Below are 6,657 nucleotides of genomic sequence, written 5' to 3'. Positions count from 1 at the left end.
TGTTTTTTAAAAGAAATCTAAAAACGAACTGAGATGTTTGTTCTGTATATGCATGAATTCTATATAAGAAAAATTATTTTACTGTCATGACTGGTGTAGACATGAGCTAATTTTATTCATTTTGTTTTTTGAACTGAGAAAAGAGCGAATACGAGATTTTTGAAAAATGTTGCTTTGATTCAATAAAGGTGTTATGATTCATGAGATCTAAAAATTTTGTTGTGATTAAATGAAGATGTTTTGATTATGTTTATTTCGAACATGTGAAATGATCTGAAGTTGTTCAGTACTTGGTTTTGATATGATGTGACATTTGAAAACTTTGGCATGAGATTCTAAAGTTGTATTCTGATAAAAGTCTGATTCTGATGTTCTGTTCTATTTCTGATACAGCCCCACCATAGACATAATAGTGGCACACAGCCCCGGCATGGATATAATAGTGGCATACGGCCCCCACCATGGATATAATAGTGGTATACGGTCCCGTCATGGATATAATAGTGGCATACGGCCCAACCATGGGTATAATATTGGCATATGGCCTTGCCACGTGTATAATGTGATTTATAACCCTACTATGGGGGTTAAACATAGTATTGCTCTGATGTGATGCTATGAGTTGATATGAATATAATGTTCCAGTTTGGATATGCCAAATGATTTCTTTTGGGAAAAAGTTTGTTTTCTAAAAGTTTCGCTCTGATGTTTTGTAGCAAGTTTTGTTTCTGCATTCTAAAAATAAATATTTTGATTTTGCTTTCTGAAAAAAGTAAATGTTTTGTTCTGCATTCCGAATTATGTAAATACTCATGTTTACATACTAGTATACGTTCTCTGCTTACTGAGTTGTTGATAACTAACTCCCTTATCTCCACAATATTTTTCAGATGATTTTGATGGTTTAGCTAAGGATCAAGAATATGAGGCATTAGGTGAGATGATTTAAGTATATTGGATTAAGAATATAAAGTGTCTATGAGTATTGACGATTTTTATTAAGAAATTTTATTGTGTTCTGATGACTTGATATTTTGAAAAATTAGTTATATTGAGGAAATTAGTTTAAATTAAAATTTCTATATGATATTATGAATTTGGAGTCCATAATTATATTGTTTAAATTTGAGTTTAAGTGATAGAAAGTAACTTTCTGACCCCTACGAGACCGGGACGTTACAGATAAACTATTTTGGAAGTAACTTTCCTATACGTGTATTGAATTAGATATATAAGAGATCATATACAACAACCACAATATACAAAAGTAGTTGTTACATGCACGCATGAAGGAGTAATTCTACATACAATTATGAATTGTGCAACCGCTGCAAAATCGCTTTGAAAATGAGTGGGATCCACTATTAAAATATTAATTTTTTATGTGGGTCCTATGTTTTATTCACTTTTTTCAAGGCGATTACGCGTCGGTTACACCATTCACGGTTGTAAATATATTTTCTGATTATATATTAGTAGAACCCATTGGCATGAGAATAAATTACACATAGCTTTTGCCAGAAAGTTGAGCTGCCCATGAGAGTATCACACGTACTAAAACTGAATAAATGCTACAACCACAAAGGGATTATACAAAAGTAATCCCATAAATTGACATGATTTCATGTAATCCGTCAGATCTACTTTACAATAAAAGTAACTTTATAATCTGATAAACCACATAATGCCACGTCTGTTTCTAAAATTACGTTTGTGTAATCACTTTGTGGTTAGAGTATTTCTCTCGTATAAATCAAATATCTTAAGAAATATTGTGATCTTCTTCTTCTTCTTCTTTTTTTTTTAAATAAAATCTGGTTAGATAAGCATAGAAAGATAAAAGAATATTTCACATCAAAATATCAGATGGTATAAAGTTTTCGATTTTAGTGGTCCAAACACTAACAAAGGAATTCGGAATCACCACTTTCGAAATAAACCTCACTTTTATGTAGCTTTTGGATGCATTTGCTGTTGGCAGATACTGAAAACAACTCTAGTATAGGTTCTTTCTTATCTTCCCCATGTTCTCATGTTCGATATGTTCATCCTTGACTGATGAACGATCATTGTTGACCATGCACAGTACGACATTGACCAAGCCGACGTAGTAGTGCCAAGTGACACCGGCACGTCAGCTTGGCCAGACACGTACAGTACGTGTGTAAAAAGTTTTTCGATTTTAAATTCTATTTTTTTAATAAAATTAAAAAAAAAAAGAAAGTAATATACTTACAACCGGTTAATCTGGAAAAACAAATCTCTTTAAACTGCCATCTAATCTCAAATCAATCTCCAAACTCATGAAAACTCACTGGTTAATCAAACTTGTTATTAATTATAAACTTGATTTATATATGAGTCTGATCAGGAAATTATATAGCTTTGACAATAAAAATAATTATATTACCCTTTACTCAACGATAGAAGAGTACTCTCGTTAATGGCTTATTTATTCTATCGTTTAAAATAAATAATTAAATTTTTTTATTTTATTTTACATACTGACTTTTACAATATGTTATATATCAGTTTATCTATTTTTTCTTTATATTATTTAAATATTATATTTTTAATCTTTTTTATTTATTTCAAATATTATATTCTCTACACATCATATATTTCAAATATTTCTCTATACATCATATATTTTGATATTTATAATATTTCTTTATGAATAATGTAATATTTTAAATTACTTAAAAAAATGATAAAAAAAATACATGTCTTTATTATTAACAATTTCAAAACTTTTGCATGCATAAAAAGTCGAAGATGCCCCTATTAATCGTCAAAATATCCATATTAATCGCTGCATTTGAGCATTTTTAGCGATAGGCAAAAATCGTCGCAAAAGACTTCTATTTTTAGCGATATTTGACCGTCGCAACTATCCCAAAAATCGACGAAAATGATATTTCTGTTTACCATAAAATCGTTGAGAAAAGTCAATTACAGTGATAAATATCGTCGCAAAAGCTTAAGAAATCACTGCAAATGACTCGTTATTTTTCCCAGCGATTATAAATTATCATCGCTATTAAGTACCCAAAGGTTATTATCGCCGAAATAGATTATTTCTGGTGAGTAAAATTCGCCGGAAATAAGTTAAATCGACGAACGAAAATATTTTCGGAGACTTTTACTCGCTGGAAATGGTTTTTCAAAAATGAAAAAAAAATGCACAAAAACATAGATGAAATATACCCACGCTATACTTCATATTTAGGTATAGTTCACCTAAATAGTGCAGCAACCCCTCACATATATATAACATATGTGTTATATATATGTGAGGGGTTGCTGCATTATATACAGTTACACTTATATATAATATATGTAAATAGAATTGTAAGATATAATTAATCGACCTAAATAGTGCAGCAATCCTTCACATTGACTGTTGTTTTAATTTTACATACACACACATAGATATATATATATATATATATATATTAATATGCATATCATTGAAATGAGAGATTTTGCTGGAAAATGATAAAAGTTCATTGCCTATTTATTATTTATAAGTCCTCACAACCAATTTTCAAAGCAATTTTTTCCCTTAAATAATCATTATATATAGTGTGATTCCAATGAGTATGAAGCTCATATGTCTGCAGTTAGTGTTGCATATCAAAATAGTCACAACTGCCCTAGGATACATGTTCTAAATAGAACATTAGCATTAAATGCAAGAAACAAGTTCTATTTCTTCCAAAGTTCCAAGTAGCCATACATCTTTCTTCCAAAGTTTCAAGAATACTCAAATATAAACAAAGGAGATGATTACTCCTAATAAAAAAAGTACCGATGAAGAAAAAAACATACTATTTTTTTATTGGTAGAAACAATAATACTATGAACAATAAACGAGAACTTGGCCATGCCTTGAGAAAACATGTGGTGCATCAGTCAATCTATCAACCAATTTTTTAGAAACAAGAATTTAAAAAAATTATAACCTCAAGACTATTGAGGAAATTGATAGCTAATAATTAGGGGATGTGAATTACAGAGAAATCGTTTCAAGGCAAGATTGGCATGAATGAATCCATATAATATATAAGCCTTACCATAACATTAGAATAGCCACATTTTTTATCAGAAGGCAGGGGGTAAGATGACCAAATTATAGTGTTCTTATTAGTAGATTACATAGGAAATTTAAAAAAAAGTGTTCTACATACACAAGGAAACACCAACAGTGCATAAGCAGATCAAGTGTCTAATAAGTTAGGATTTCCTTTACAAGATATCAATCCAAAATCAATGAACATAGATTTGAGCCTTAGAAATGTAACAAATGGGAAATCATGAGAGAAAGGGGGAAAATTACAGATATATATACATATATATTCTAGCAAAAAATAAAGAAAAAACAAAAGAAAAGAAGATCAAAACTCACAAGGGAGTGGCAGAGTAGCAAACCGCGTGGGAGTCGTGGGTTGTGAATAGGGCAAGGGAGAGAGGGAGGGTCTCGGGCTGTTGGGCTAGGCTTGGAGGAGAAGGGGGATCTGATGGAGGACTGGTGATAGTGTCAAGGTGTGAGTGGTGGCGAAAGGCGTCCCTAGCGGTGGCGGCGATATAGAGAAATCTAAGAGAGAGAGAGAGCTCGAGGTCAGATTCAAAGGGAAAAAGGAAAGAGATCGGCAGAGACCTGAGGGAGAAGGAAGGGCTGGCCATCTAGGTGAGGTGGTGGTGGCGTGATGGGGTCATTGGCGACCGGCTGTCCGGGCTTGGTTTGAGCATGGGTTCAGTCATAACAACAGTTTTGAATATGTATGAGAATAAGATGATCATAATTTAAGAATTAAGTTTCGTTTCTTCAATAATTTTGCCCTCAAAATCTGATAGAACTTTGCTAATTCATTTAAATATGATCAATTGAGACTTCTATATTTGTCTATTCGTGTGCATTTACTAAAAATCTTCTTGAATTTTTCTACTTGTAAATCTCGTAAATTATTCCTTTTACAATTGAATTACTACCTTTACGAATTTGTGACGTGAGTTTGACTCCATACACTACAACACAATTGAGTTTTTGTGACGGTTTTGAATTTGTGAAAGTTCTATACCGTCACCAAAAATCATTTTCGGTGACGCTTGAAGGAAACCGTCACTAAAAGTGGACAATAAATGATTATACATTTGCACTATAATAATGTTTCATTCGAACGTAATTCAAATGATGTCGTTTTGGAATGAGTACATGCGAACGTATAAAATGTTAAATTCGAACGGTTCCTATACGTTTGAACATTATGCCCACTTACGTGCGAATGTGTAAGTTATTCGTTCGAACGATTTAGTTAACATTCAAATGTGAACAATTTTAAAATTAAAAAAGATTGAGAATTGAAATACAAAAACACTAGATATATTAAATGATATTGTTCATTACATAAAGTATAGAAAAAGAAATATATTAAAATATAAATACAAAATATGATAAACGTGCAAAACACTCAAAACAAGTTGTTTACAAATATATGAAATTTCTTAGTCAATGTGTTGACCTTTTCGGTTAGGATATCTAAACGATGGCAAACCTTGATGACACTTTACTATAGTGACGTGATCTGTCAGTTAATGTGTGCAGTAATATCTGAGACCATTACATAGAGCCAAGTAGGGTGCACATCTCATATAGATGTACCCATCGGTTGCTGACTAGTACTCCCACTATGGGGAGCAACACCGACCCTAGACTAGGTCAGAGGAACAAGATCTGGTGCCCAGGCTCACACCAAGCACGCCCCCTTCCATGTCCAATGCTCTGACAATGTGAGGTCATGTATAGCAACTGGGATGATTTGGATTTCTGCATCTGTCTATAAAAGGAGAGTGTTTTGGGAAATTTTCATGACTTTTCAAGTGGTACAAATTGAGAGTTTTAGTACATAAATGTCATCCACATAAAAGTAGGAGAACTGTTTTCAAATGATCCCAATGCCTACATGTAGTAAATATATTTTTCTGTTATTGTTTTCTATCACTTTGCTGTAATTGTTTGCTCTCTCCTTTCATGTAAGCATGCTTTAGGGTGTATTTATGTGTCTATGTAGTAGTATATGTTTGTGGGTAATGGCTTGGACGCTACATATAACGTTTGTGGCTATCCCGATTGATGGTTTCTTTCAATGCCATTTGATCCCGGAAAACACCACATATATTATTGATTATTATCGTTAAGCCACTTTTCTGACTCCACAACCAAAAACAGAGTTTTCTTTCAATGCAAAGTTGCTGTTTTTCTTTGCAAAACAGAACAAGAAGTTGATTTGTGTTTCTGTTTTTCTTTGCAAACCAGCTTATCCAAACAAATTGATGATGTAATATTTTTCTACATATTTCTAACTCCTTGAAAATGTAATATTTTTCAAGGATGGGCACACAAATTGATGATGATCCCTTCTTCACCACTCTATTACAAAGTGGAGGAGAGGGTTATAATAGCACCCCAACGCAACATTCTAATGTTGTGCTCCAAGCAACATTCAATGACGGTGAAAAGAGGCAACCTCCAAAAAAAGTTCAAAGGGGTGCATTTTTCACTGCAGAGGAGGATAACCTCCTCGTATCAGCTTGGCTTAACATTAGTATCGATGCAATAAAGGGTACTGATCAAAAGTCCACTCAAATGTGGGAAAG

The 6,657-nt window shown here is 32.6% G+C and overlaps 1 pseudogene; it reads left to right on the top strand.

Annotated features, from left to right (window-relative positions):
- Positions 1-6,062: 6,062 nt before the first annotated feature.
- On the top strand, positions 6,063-6,181 carry LOC118346118 (annotated as a pseudogene).
- Positions 6,182-6,657: the final 476 nt, after the last annotated feature.

Source organism: Juglans regia, unplaced genomic scaffold (genome assembly GCF_001411555.2).
Source record: "Juglans regia cultivar Chandler unplaced genomic scaffold, Walnut 2.0 Scaffold_692, whole genome shotgun sequence".
NCBI classification, from domain to species: Eukaryota; Viridiplantae; Streptophyta; class Magnoliopsida; order Fagales; family Juglandaceae; genus Juglans; species Juglans regia.
The sequence above is the reverse complement of the archived record's forward strand: the minus strand, read 5'-3'. Positions and strand labels throughout refer to the sequence as shown.